The sequence below is a fragment of the Palaemon carinicauda genome, chromosome 17, assembly GCF_036898095.1.
Source record: "Palaemon carinicauda isolate YSFRI2023 chromosome 17, ASM3689809v2, whole genome shotgun sequence".
In the NCBI taxonomy this organism is placed as follows: Eukaryota; Metazoa; Arthropoda; class Malacostraca; order Decapoda; family Palaemonidae; genus Palaemon; species Palaemon carinicauda.
Window position 1 is genome coordinate 56,008,241 of NC_090741.1, and position 14,541 is coordinate 56,022,781.

The window sequence follows — 14,541 nt, forward strand, 5'->3', positions numbered from 1 at the left end:
ATTATAAAATCTTTATGAATTTTAAAAACTCTATTTTTAATGGCATCATTGTGGCTTTTAATGTTGTTACTGCTCAACAACTATTTTATTTTGATTGTTTATTACGTCCCGTAGTTTGTTTATTTCCTTGTTTCCTTTCCTTCCTAGGCTATTTTTCCCTGCTGGAGCCCTTGGGCCTATAGCATCTTGCTTTTCCAACTCATGTTATAACTTAGCTGGTAATAATGATAATAATAATTGGTGTTTTAATGAATGAAACACTACAAATTAAAGTTGACTGAACATATAGCTCCCTTGTTAACAAGATACCAAAATTAACCTTCAGACCAGTCCATATTATCTTATTCAAATAACTTCTACCATCTTAAGTGGTGCACAAAATTTCTGAATTTGAGAAATAATAGATTTTTAATTATATAATCAAGGAGATTAAGGTTTTAATAAATAAATAAGTGTAAATTAATGTTGACTGAATATAAAGCTCCCTTGGGAATAAGAGTTTGTTTACATGTGATCTCTTCTCGCATAATTAGTCCAGAGATTTGAAGCGCCTACGTGGTGGCAAGTAGACTTGCTTAGTGCAATGTCTTTGTCTTCCTGAATTCTTCGAGAAAAGTCGAGAAGATTTAAGTTCTTTGCCCATCCAGGTAAAAGCTTTTTTGATTTTACGTTAATTGTGATTATTAGGGACGGGAATGTATTATTAGGTGTATGAATTGACAGCTATTAACTGCACGGTTAATTCGTTGACGGGGTATTTTGTTTATTATGATAGTCTGTGCAATGGTAGACTATCTTTTTAATGCTAGTTAAGACTAAGCTATTTTCTTAACTTTTCTGAGCCTGTGTATGTCAGCGGTCTGTTCCTTCTGCTTGCATAGAAAAGGGACACCAACTAGCCTAAGCTTCCCCACCTAACCTAATCTACAATCCGTGTCCTTACCCACTTGCCTAACGGGGGCAAATCTCCTTACACTGCCATATTCTTAGCCGGCCGTCATCATACATACAGGTGGCCGCTATCATACATACACCCCAACTTTTCTCTACAGAAGAGAAAAATGGTACGATAACTATATATTAATGTTCTATAATAATACTTGTTTTAAGTGAGGGGGTGTCTGTTGTATTCTTAGATTAGGTTATTGGGAAACTTTGGTTTTGACCTTTTGAGTTGGAGCACTAGTAAAAATTTGCTCCAATTACATTGCCAACTTGTGCTTAACTATTTGTAGCATTGTTGATTGGGGACACATCTCATTTTTGCCACGTTTGTAGATTAGGGGCCACAGGATGACTCGTGCATAGAAAAGGGTAGGTTAGTCCCATTAAACTAAATCAAAGAGATCTGGCCTGACCTAAAATATCACCACCTAACCTTACCTTACGTCAGCGTGTCCTTACTAAGGCACCAGATACCTACACCAAGACTTATTGGTGGGTGAGTCCACTGTTCTCCAAACTACCATACTTTTTTTATTGATGTTGTTAGGCCGCAACTGTATTTTAGTGTTTCCTCTATCCATACAGAAAGATGTGATGGTAAAGGCGGCAAAGCGTGGCCCTTGGTGGAGAAAGAATTCTGAATGCCAGTATACTAGCATTGATTTAATATTCATAGCCTACAATACGATGAAATTGGGGGATATTATTTAAGGTAGTCTATTTGGTACAGATTTACCCCCGCAGTCTTCAGAAATACTACGATGTTTGAGGAGTAAGAACACTACACCTATTCCAGTTAGGTTACCGAGAAATTGTGCACCACCAGTGAGTAAGGACACTGTGTATTGTGTAATAGGAGGTTCATTGTCTACTGATGTTGCCGTATGGTTAGATAAGTAATCTATTCTAAGATGAATGGTGAAATGGCAGTATTCACAAGTACTTCCTTACCTAAGCTATCCTATATTTTATGATGCCTTTCTGGCATGCTTTGTTTTTCTCAGTTTGCCCACTTTCCCCCTTTAACTATGACAATAGCAGTTCAAGGATTACATCTTCACCCTGCTTATGTCACAGTGAGCTAACAGAATATTGCTTTGAAATACATGTACAGTGTACTTATGACATCAGAATTGAACTCTACAAATCACAACTTAACATCAAAATGACTAATTAACAGGATTTGACAGCAGAATTAATGACTGCTTTGACCAGATTATTTATTAGGTATAGGGATACAGAATTTTGTTATGTTGTAGCTAAAATAAGAGGATTTAAAACTTGACAGGCTGACGTAAAAATCTGAAGGGCCAAAATTGGTTTGTACCACTTTCAATTAAAGTAGTGGCTGGTTCTATGGGCTAAGCTTTTTTCCTGTCAAGGGGAGCATTTTGCTTTTACCCCTGAACCTCCTTAACCTACCTTATTTATCTCCTTGGTTGTCATAAGCTTTGGAGGTTGAAGATTGTGTGCATCCCATCTAGGTATTTATGTCTTAGGAAAATTGAATGATGAACAGTTTGAGTCTTCTGTCCCTTTTTAGCCACTCAATTATGTCTACTCATTGCTATGAAATTATGTTCTTTCGTGGTTTTTTTTTTTATGAAAAGCCCAAGTGTAACAGCATTAATTCACATGTTCTTTTCTAATTGTTTCATACTTTATATTACCAAACGCCCACACTCTGAACCAGAAATTTGCTGTCATATTTTGACCTTGAAAACTTTATTGGTCAATATCAGTGATGATAACCCTACAGTTATATATTCAAAGTGTCAACAAGAAGCTTAAAGTTGAGCGAGAGTGGCAGAGGAAAGGTCCACCCAAGGTATGACCAAGGAAGGCTAGGCAAGGGTTCCTCAAATCCCGCATCTGTAGCGCACAAAGATAGGGATGTTGCACTACTTACAGACACTATCTGGCTGGAGCTGGGCTCGAACTCTCTATCCACATAATGCGAGGTAGGAATGCTTGCAATAACGTGGCTGATCACACCCCAATAATCGAAACCTAGGAACACTGTAGGTAGTTTAAATACAAAGGGGATTCTAATCATTTGAGGCTATTAAATTCTACTGTAGTTCCTATAACCATTGTAAAGGATTTAGGAATTTCATTTACAATTTTTTGCATGTAAAAAATGGACTAACCTTCTGAAGGTTTATGTGCAGATATGTAACAGACCTAGCCTAGGCCAAGTGGGCTAGATAGAATTGATTAAAGCATGGGAAAAATGTATGAAACAACAAACTTACTTACTTTACCATAAGATAGGTTATGAAATAATCATTCATTAAAAAATTGTTAGATTGAACAAATAACCACCAGTAGCTTGCCTAAAATTTATTGCTAAAAATCAGTAAGATAGCTCTTATGAAAGATTATCAGTTTTGGTATTCCCAGACCTGGATATAGTAGTGAAGAACCATGTACTAGGTTGGAAGGGTTTTCCAACATTGCTCTCGGTGATTTAGTGGGAAAGTATGAGAAAACTCTACATTTCCTGATGAAAGTTTTTTGAAGATACCCAAGTATATAGAAAATCTACACAGTACCCACAATTTTAAATATTAAACTTAGCCGGTGAATATATAATAGCTGACGTCTCCGACGGCTCGACAGAATTCAAAAACTCGCGAGCGATCGCCATGAAGGTAGCGGGTGTGCCCACCAGCGCCAACTATCGGCCAGATACCGCATATACATGTAAACAGCTCCAGTTCTTCTCTGTCGGTTTCATCGACAAGTCGATTCCACTCGCTATTATGACCTCGAGTTTTCTACCGAATTGGTGAAGTACTTGGTTTTGGTTTTATTGCTTTCGCCGTGTTGGATTATTCAATACTATCCTCAAAAGAAATGCTTTTGAAAGGAGAGTAAAAGTGTTTTGCCCTTGCTTTTATCTCTGGTTTTTTCCCATAGAGTAAAAATGGCCGACCCTTCCCTTAGTGTACGGAAGTGTGTTTTAGGCTTTTAGCAATTATCTTATCACGTTATAAATTGTTGTTGTTAATTATAGATTTTCCTCTATATATTTTATATCTCACCCGCCTTTATTAGGCCTCTTCGATTAGCTTTCCATTTATACTAAACATCAAGATAAATTTTAATGATTTGTTTATATGCGGCCTTACCTATTCCCCTAATCCGAGAGTAGGCGGTCCTAACTTGGAAACCGAAGTTAAACAACGTTGAGCCCATTCAACTTTTATTTTCGTTAAGTTTAAATCATTTGCTCTGTAAGAGTTATTAAATGAATATTTTTTAGTAGATATTTTATGAAAGATTTTCTTTGAATAGTCTTCGTGCTGTTTCAAAGATGAACTAACGTTTGGTTTATTTATGCTACGCAGTTTGCGCTCTATCGTTACGATAGAGAAAGAGAGAATCACGGTTTCACTTTGCAGAAAGAGTAAATCGATTTTGACGTTTTGTTCATTCTTCTTTCAAACTGAAATGTTTTAAATACTAATTTAAAGGAACTTGTTAATTTTCAATTTCTTAGTCCTTTCAGTTTTTTCCTTTGGTCAAATAACCTGTTTATTGACGAAGGGTAAGTGGGCTTTTCTCTTCTGTGTGAAATCAAGAGAGAGAGAGAGAGACAGACAGACAGACAGACAGAGAGAGGGAGAGGAAGAGAGAACGTTCCGATCTTTATTCTCGTCCCAAGCGAGTCACGTTGTTCTCGAGTCAGTTTTTTACTGTCGTCCCAAGTCTCTGTACGGGGAGAAAGGATAAAACGTTTTTAGTTTTTATTCTCGTCCCAAGGCACTGTACGGTGAGAGATTGAAAACGTAGTTTTTAATGAACTAGTGTTTAGTCTCCTCCCCAGTCACTGATCCTTTTAACTTTATATATTTCCGTTTTATTCGATATATATGTTTACTGTTTTTTTGCTTGTATTAATGTGCTTACATTATACGACTTATTTCGCAATTATAACCTTTTGATGTAGGGGAGAATTGCGTGCTTCAGGTAGAAATCAGTTTTTATTCATGCCTAATGTGAAATTATTGAAAAATTCGATTTCAGTGAAGTAAGTGCAAAAACAAAAAATCGTAGTGATAAAGTGATAAGTGCGCAAAGTGTTTTTTAGTGTTGCGACCGAGGGTTCGTCTGTTCGTGCTTGTCGTTCACCTAGTCCGATACCTCTTTCAGGCTCCCATGCTACCAGGGAGAAGTAATGTCGTAGGACTTATGGGGACGAGAGGCTTTAACCAACGAACAAACGTTCCCTCTATGGTATCGGGCGTGTCTAGCAAGATTGCCCCTACCATAATACGAGCGAGGCTGTTTTTCTCCTCGTCATCCGAAGGCTTCTCGCAAAAGAAATCTTGGAGCAAAGTTTCTAGACCCTTAAAGCGGAAGTCAGTCCATTCAGGACAGGTCCAGCGTCCTGGCTGTAGCCATGGGGACAGCTCTGACCCTTTGCAGTCGTCGGAAGACAATTCGCTTATTAAACGCAAGCGTAACACGGGGTCCAAGGGTCGCGGTAAAGGCAATGTTTTGCCAACACAGACGTTACCGTCGTCTCGGCCCGTCCCGACTCCTGTTGATCCTAAATGGGTTGTCCTGCAGGACATGCAGACTAAGCTTGCCTCCCTTATGGAGAAGTATGACGTTGAGCAGGTTCACGATGAACCTTCGCTTTCGAGTCGCCGTTACACTAAACGAGACTCTGGCCGTCAGCCGCCCAAATGAGCATTTACTCGTCCGTTTGACGTTATGAAACGTGATGTCGGGAGTTTGTCACGTGACTTGGATCCTTACTCGCTGCATTCCTGTGTTGACTTTCAGCCGCTACCGCAGCCTCGTGTTGACGTTCAGCTGCTGCCGCAGTCTCGTGTTGACGTTCAGGACGCTCGCCAACCAGCTCAGTTGCCTTGTTTTGACGTTGAACGTCAAGCACCGCAGTCAAGAGTTGTTTTAACTGCTCTATCTAGGCAGTCAAGGCAGTCTTGACTTGACGTCGAGCGTCCTCCCGCACCTGTTGTTGTTGCTGGTCAGTCCTTTAAGCAGTTACATGACGTAGCGTCCTTGACTGCTACTGATGCTCCTTTGCGTGTGGACTCTGCTTGTCAAGCATTGCCACCACGGCAGGTCTCTCCCTTGCTTGAGACTCGGCAATTGTCGGACGAGGTTCCTTCAGATGAGGAAGTTGCTGATCCCCCTCCTACTGATATTCCCTTGGGGACTCTGTCAGACGGAGAGGAGCCTAAAGCTGCTCAGCCCTCTATGGACTTTAAATAAATCATGCTGATTTTTAAGGATCTTTGTCCGGACCATTTTGTAACTGCTGCTCCTCGTTCGCTTAAACGTGAGTTTACACTAGGCCTAGCTACTTCGAAGCCGTTGTTTTCTAAGCTAGTGCTCTCTCGCTCTTCTAAGAGAGCTTTACGTTTGCTAGGCGACTGGTTGATCACCAGGAGGAGTTTGGGGGAGACAGCCTTTGCTTTCCCTCCTTTTAAACTGGCTTATAGAGCGAGCGTCTGGTATGACACGGGAGAAGTTCTCGGCTTGGGAGTTCCTGCCTCTGCCCAGATAGACTTCTCAAGCCTCATAGACTTTCCCTGGCGCCTGGCCATGAGACGCTCCAAGATTTTATGGTCGGCTTCAGAGCTAGACCATCTCCTGTTAGGAGTTTTTTCGAGCGTTTGAAGTTTTGCTGTACAATTATGTCATGCATAAACAAGGCTATCAGGGATGGCTCCAATGATCTGACAGCCACGTTCTCTGCAGGAACAAGACTATCAGGGATGGCTCTAATGATCTGGCAGCCACGTTCACTGCAGGAGTACGTAAGATGCAAGTGCGCTCAATGTGTTCATTGTCAAGACAAACTTCACGATGAAGTCTACCAAGCTGTCTTGACAGCATTAATGGAAGGCGACTGGATGGTCTCTCTCTACCTTCAGGATGCATACTTCCACATCCCGATTCATCCAAACTTTCAACTACATCTGAGGTTTGTGGACGGGAAAGTAATGTACCACTGTCGAGCACTGTACTCCGACCTCAGTCCTGCTCCTCTTGTTTTTACAAGGCCCTTGCAAAATGTAGCAAGCTTTCTACATTTTTTGAGGATTCAGAGCCTCCCTTTATTTTGACGACTGGCTAATTAGGGCGTTCGTCATTATATCGCTGTCTGGAGAGCCTCTAATGGACATTAGACCTAACCAAGGAGCTAGGTCTCATAGTGAACGTAGAGAAGTCATAACTTACAGTATCCCATCCCAGACTATTCTTTTTTTGGGAATGGAGATACAGTGTCTGATTTTTCGACTCTTTTTGTCTCCCGCAAGAATGGAACAAGCTCTGTTAAAAGTCCTTCACTTGCAAGAGAAAAACAGTTGCTCTGTAAGAGTTTGAACTAGCCTCGTGGGAACTCTTTCATCGCTGGAGTAGTTTATCTCTCTGGGGAGACTCAACCTATGCCCTTTCCTATTTCACCTAAACATTGGAACAAGGAGAAGGGCTTAGTGAGTATCTCTTTCCCAATCTCCAACTCAGTCTAGACATGTCTGACTTTGTGGGACAGCAACATCAGACTTCGAGAAGGTCTTTCTCTTGCGATCAAGAACCCAAACCATGTGTTGTTTTCAGATGCAGCGGATTTGGGTTAGGGAGCTCCACTGGACAGTCTGGAAGGCTCGGTTCTTTGATCCACGGATCAGAAGGAACTCCTTTTAAGGCAGTAACATCTCTCCTTTGGCGAGATTTGTGCAGAAATGAATGTCTTGGCGGACGGCCTCAGCAGAAGAGGACAAGTCTTCTCCATGGAGTGGACGTTGCATAAGACTGTGTGCGAGAAGCTATGGATGACATGGGGTCTACCCACCATAGATCTTTTTGCTACTCTCTCTGACAAAGAGGCTCTCGACTTACTGCTTTCCAGTTCCAGATCCAGAGGCAGCTCACATAGACGCTTTCCTGCTGGACTGGTCTCACCTGGACGTTTATGCCTTTCCACCTTTCAAGATCCTAGACAAGGTGCTGCAGGAGTTCACCTCTCACGAAGGGACCAGGTTGACATTGGTTGCTCCACTCTGGCCCGCGAGAGAGTGAGGAACAGAGGTACTTCAATGGCTGGTAGACGTTCCAAGGAGTCTACCTTTAAGGATGGATCTCTTACGGCAGCCACGTAAGGAGTCTTCATCAAAGCCTCCCCGCGCTTCGTCTGACTGCCTTCAGACTATCGAAAGACTCTCAAGAGCTAGAGGATTTTCGAAGGGGGCAGCCTGAACGATTGCGAGAGCTAGGAGAGCATCTACCATCAAGGTCTATCAGTCGAAGTGGGAAGTCTTTAGAGACTGGTGCAAGTCATCATCCATTTCCTCTTCCAGTACCTCTTTAGCCCAAATTGCAGACTTTCTCCTACATCTGAGAAATGTTCGCTCCCTCTCAGCGCCCACTATTAAGGGCTACAGGAGCATGTTGGCGTCTGTGTTCAGACATAGAGGCTTAGATCTGTCCAATAATCAAGATCTCCAAGATCTCCTTAAGTCCTTCGAGACCTCTAAGGAGCGTCGTATGGCAACACCTGGATGGAACTTAGACGTGGTCCTAAGGTTCCTAATGTCCGACAGGTTTGAGCCATTACATTCAGCCTCCCTGAAGGATCTCACCCTCAAGACGCTTTTCTTAGTGTGCTTGGCTTCGGCTAAAAGGGTCAGTGAGATCCATGCCTTCAGTAGGAACATCGGCTTTTCTACAGATAAAGCCACATGTTCACTTCAGCTTGGTTTTCTTGGCCAAAAATGAACTGCCTTCTCGTCCTTGGCCTAAGTCATTTGATATACCTTGCCTGTCAGAGATCGTAGGCAACGAGCTTGAAAGAGTGCTGTGTCCAGTTAGAGCTCTGAAGTTTTATTTAGCTCGGACTAAATCCTTACGAGGTGGATCTGAGGCTTTGTGGTGCTCAGTTAAGAAGCCTTCATTGCCTATGTCAAAGATTGCTTTGTCATATTTTATTAGATTTTTAATCCGAGAGGCTCATTCTCACTTGAGTGAAAAAGATCGTTGCTTGCTTAAGGTTAAGACGCACGAAGTAAGAGCTATAGCAACTTCTGTGGCCTTTAAGCAAAACAGATCTCTGCAAAGTATTATGGACGCGACCGTTTGGAGAAGCAAGTCGGTATTCGCGTCATTTTACTTAAAAGATGTCCAGACTCTTTATGAGGACTGCTACACACTGGGTCCATTCGTTGCAGTGAGTGCAGTAGTGGGTAAGGGTTCTACCACTACATTCCCTTAATTCCAATATCCTTTTAATCTTCTCTTGAAATGTTTTTAATTGGGTTGTACGGAAGGCTAAGAAGCCTTTCGCATCCTTTTTGATTTGGCGGGTGGTCAAATGTCATTTCTTGAGAGCGCCCAGATTAAGGGTTTTGATGAGGTCCTGTTGTATGGGTTGGCGCCCTAGATACTTCAGCTCCTGGGAGTCTTTCAGCATCCTAAGAGGATGGCTGGGCTTCGTGAGGAAAGCGGACTAACAAGGCAGAGTAATCGTTAGAGTCAGCTTCCTTACCAGGTACCTATATTTATTTGGGTTTTGTTATGATATAACTGTCAAAAACTCTTAAGCATATACGCCGTAAACTGTATTAATACTGGTCTCTACCCACCACCATGGGTGTGAATCAGCTATTATATATTCACCGGCTAAGTTTAATATTTAAAAATGATATTTTTCAATATTAAACTTACCCGATGATCATATAGCTGTCAGCTCTGCTGCCCGACAGAAAAACCTACGGGGGGAATACGCCAGCGATCGCTATACAGGTGGGGGTGTACATCAACAGCGCCATCTGTCAAGCAGGTACTCAAGTACTCGATGTCAACACAGAACCAATTTTTCTCTCTGTCGTGCCACTGGCAAGACCTACTAAATACGCTGTTACTAACTGGATTTGTTTTCACAACGATTTGGTGAAGTACACTATTCCAGTTTTGAGCTTTCGCTATGCAGGGGTTTTATCTTCATTTCAAAACTTGAACTCGTTTTGGATAGATTTAATTATGGTTACAAAGAGAGTATGGACTCTCTTTCACTTTTAAATGGCCGACCCTTCCCTTAGACGGAAGTGTGTTTAGGTTTTTAGTAATTTTGCTTAACACGTTATAGATCTACTGTATATATTTTATATCTCTCCGCCTTTATTAGGCCTCTTCGATTAACTTTCCATTTATTATCAACATATAAAAATAAATTTTTATGTTTTGTTTATATGCGACCTTTCCTGATAGTAGGCGGTCCTAACTTGGAACCGAAGTTAATCAACATTGAGCCCGTTATATCGTATTTTACCTTTAAAGAATTTATAACTTTTTAAATTTAATGTTTTATGAAAGAATTTCTTTGATAGTCTCGTACTGTTTTCAAAGAAGAACTAACGTTTAGTTTTTTTAGTCTACGCAGTTGTTGACGTTCAGGACGTTCAACATGCGCTCTATCGTTACGATAGAGAGAGAGAGTGTTTCACGGTTTCACTTTGCAGTAAGAGTAAACCGATTCTGGCGTTTCGTTCATTCTTTCTTAGCTTAAATGGTTTAAATTTTAAATTAAAGGAACTTTTTATTTGGAAAACCTTTCAGTTTTTTCCTTTAGCAAATAACATGTTTTGACGATATATAATTGGGCTCTTCTCTCAGGTGCGAAATCAAGAGAGAAAGAGAGAGAGAGATAGAGACGGAGGGAGAGAGAGGAAAAAAAAAACGTTTCGTTCAAGCGGGTAACGTTGTTCTCGTTTTACTCTCCTCCCTAGTCGCTGCAGGGGAAGAAGGTAAAACGTTTCTAGGGTTTTATTCTTGTTCCCAGACTATGTGCGGTGAGAGATTGTAAACGTAGTTTATTTGATCTAGTGTTTAGTCTCTTTCCCAGCCACTGAATTCTTTACCTTTATATATGTTTTCTGTTGCATTATACGACTGTTTTCGCAATTACTACCTTTTGAAGGGTAGGATTGCGTGTTTCAGGTAGAAATCAGTAAAAGTCTCGATTTCAGTGAAATAAGTGCAAAACAGAAAATCAAAGTGATAAAGTGATATGCGCAAAGTGTTACAGTGTTGCGTCCGAGGGTTCGTCTGTTCGTGCCTGTCGTTCACCTAGTCCGGGACCTCTTGCAAGCTCCCAAGCCCAGGGGAGAAGTAATGTCGAACGACTTATGGGTTCCTCAGGCCTTGATCAACGAACAGACGTTTTTCCCTCCGTGGTTTCGGGCGTATCTACCAAGATCGCCCCACCCACACAAAGACGAGAGAGCCCATTTACTTCTCGTCTGCGGAAGAGGTTTCTCGTAAGAAACCATGGACCACATCTCGCAGCTTTTTAAGTGCAAGTCGGTCCCTTCCGCGCAAGTCCAACGGCCCAGGTGTAGCCACTGGGTCAGTTCGGACTCGATGCAGTCATCCGACGACTGCACACCTCCCAAGAGAGGCAAGGTGGTACCGCAACAGGCAGTAACTCCGTCTGTTGCCGCACCCGCTGTTTAGACCCTCAGTCACAACGGACAGTAGCTCCGTCTGTTGCCGCTTTTGTAGACCCTAAGTGGTCTTTACTGCAGTCTATGCAGACTCAATTAGCTGCGGTTATGCAGGAGTTTCGTGCGGAGAAGGTTAACGCTGCACCCGTTAGCCTACAACCTGCCACGGTTGTGCGCCCAGCTCACGCTGAGGCTGCCTGCTCCCACACTCCGGCTGCGGAGAGGTTGGCGCTGCACCCGTTAGCCTACAACCTGCCACGGTTGTGCGCCCAGCAGACGCTGAGGCTACCTGCTCCCACACTCCGGCTGTGAGAGCTTCTCCACCCATGCGCAGTCGACCCTGCCAGACGCATGCTGACTCCCACAGACGCACGGAGCACTCCGTTGCCGTGCGTGAGCTACCACAACAACAGGAGGGTGGAGCTAGGCTGCCGTGTTTTGACACGGTGCGTCAGCCTCCGCAACCCACGGTGGTTACCGCCACTCGCCCGCAGCAGACTAGTCAGTCAGGAGTTGAGGCTTCCCCACACAGCTTTGGTTGTTGCCAGCTCACAGACTGTCAAGCAGTTACATGACGTTGCCTTCTGGTCTGCTACTAATGCACCAGTGCTGTATGTCCTCACGCACCTGTTGTGGTTGACAGTTCAGTTTTTTGACAGTTCACAGACTGTCAGGCAGTTACATAACGTTGCCTTCTGGTCTGCTGCTAATGCACCAGTGCTGTATGTCCTCACGCACCTGTTGTGGTTGACAGTTCAGTTTTTGACAGTTCACAGACTGTCAAGCAGTTACATAACGTTGCCTTCTGGTCTGCTGCTTATGCACCAGTGAGACCCTCACTGAGATAACCTAGCTTTTCTCGGACAAGGTTCCTGTAGATGAGAAAGTGCTGTTCTCCCTCCTACTGATATTCCTTTGAGGACTCTGTCATTTGAAGAGGAGCCTTAAGCTGTTTAGCCTCCTATGGACTTTAATTAAAGCATAACAAGGCTTCCAGGGATGGTAAATGGTTCCGCTTCAGTCGCTAACCCCGTCTGTTGCCACACCTGCTCCCGTAGACCCTAATGGGCTTTGCTGCAAGACATGCAGTCCAAGCTTGTGTCCTTGATAGAGGATTTTTTACGGAGAAGAACCTTCTGGCCAACAACCTTCCTACCGGTTGGTTGTGCGCCCTGTTGACGCTGAGGTATCCTACTCGCGTCCGCCAGTTGAGGTGGTTCCTCCACCGATGCGACCCAGTGTGGGTTGCCAGTCGCACGTTGACGTTAAGCAACGCTCGGAGGTGGTTGTTGACGTTCAGTGTGTCACTAGGAAGACGTTCAACAACCAGCAGAGGTGACTTGTTGTGACGCGGTGCGTCAACCTCAGCAACCCGGTAGGGTGTTGACTGCACAACCCAGACAGTCTAGACAGTTTCGGGTTGACGCTGTACTTCCTCGCGTCCCCATGGTTGACAGTTCACAGACTGTGCAGCAGTACCATGATTTTGCGTCCGGCTCCGTCACGCATCCACCAGTGCGACCGGATTCAGCGAGTCAGACGTTGCCCACTCCGTTGCCGTTTCCTCATCAGTTTCGGATGAGGAACCCTCTGATGAGGACGTTGCTGAACAAGACGATCAACCCCCAGCCCTGCTATCCATCCAGAAGATGCTGAAGAAGGAACGCTGCCCTGTCAGGCTGTGGATGAGTCTGGTAAGGACACTGTCATCCGTGGTTCAATTTGTGTCACTTGGAAGACTACACCTCCGTCCTCTTCTGTATCATCTAGCTTTTCACTGGAAAAAGGACAAGACGCTAGAAGCGGTCTCGATCCCGGTTTCCGGAAAGATAAAGTCTGGTCTGACTTGGTGAAAGGACTTTATCAACCTTAGAAAGGGTCTTCCCCTTACTGTTCAGACTCCCAACCACGTTCTCTTCTCGGACGCATCGGACGTAGGCTGGGGTGCGACATTAGGCGGTAGGGAATGCTCGGGATTATGGAACTCGAGTCAAAGGACATTGCATTTCAACTGCAAGAAGCTACTGGCAGTACGTCTGACCTGGAAAAGCTTCAGGTCTCTCCTTCAAGGCAAAGTGGTGGAGGTGAACTTGGACAACACCCGGCTTTGACGTACATCTCCAAGCAAGGAGGGACCTACTCTTTGACATGGTACGAGATCGCAAGGGACCTCCTCACCTGGTCAACAGGTCTAGACTTTTCACTAGTAACGAGGTTCATCCAAGGCAACTTGAATGTCATAGCAGATTGTCTCAGTAGGAAGGGACAAATAATTCCAACAGATTGGACCCTCCACAAGGATGTATGCAAGAGACTTTGGGCCTCCTGGGGCCAGCCAACCATAGATCTCTTCGCAACCTCGATGACCAAGAGGCTCCCAATAGTTTGCTCACCTATCCCGGACCCAGCAGTAGTCTATATAGATGCCTTTCTACTAGATTGGTCACATCTAGATCTATATGCATTCCCTCCGTTCAAGATTGTCAACAAGGTACTGCAGAAGTTCGCCTCTCACGAAGGGACAAGGTTGACGCTAGTTGCTTCCCTCTGGTCCGCGAGAGAATAACTCACCGAGGTACTTCGATGGCTAGTAGACGTTCCCAGAACACTTCCCCTAAGGGTGGACCTTCTACGTCAGCCACGCGTAATGAAGGTACACCAAGGCCTCCACGCTCTTCGTCTGACTGCCTTCAGACTATCGAAAGACTCTCGAGAGCTAGAGGCTTTTCGAAGGAGGCAACCAGAGCGTTTGCTAGAGCAAGGAGAACATCCACCCTTAGAATCTACCAATCGAAGTGGGAAATCTTCCGAAACTGGTGCAAGTCAGTATCCGTATCCTCGACCAGTACCTCTGTAACTCAAATAGCTGACTTTCTCTTATATCTGAGGAAAGAACGATCTCTTTCAGCTCCCACTTTCAAGGGTTACAGAAGCATGTTGGCATCAGTCTTCCGTCACAGAGGCTTAGATCTTTCCAACAATAAAGATCTACAAGACCTCCTTAAGTCTTTTGAGACCACGAAGGAGCGTCGGTTGGTTACACCTGGTTGGAATTTAGACGTGGTACTAAGATTCCTTATGTCAGACAGGTTCGAACCGCTTCAATCAGCCT

The 14,541-nt window shown here is 43.9% G+C and overlaps 1 long non-coding RNA gene across 1 annotated transcript in view; it reads left to right on the forward strand.

Moving 5' to 3' along the window:
• Positions 1–504: 504 nt before the first annotated feature.
• The window catches only part of LOC137656766 (uncharacterized), a 39,314-nt gene continuing 25,277 nt past the window's right edge, over positions 505–14,541 (forward strand). Inside the window, exon 1 of the long non-coding RNA XR_011047016.1 lies at positions 505–647. This is a non-coding gene — a long non-coding RNA (uncharacterized lncRNA). The remainder of the gene's footprint in view (positions 648–14,541) is intronic.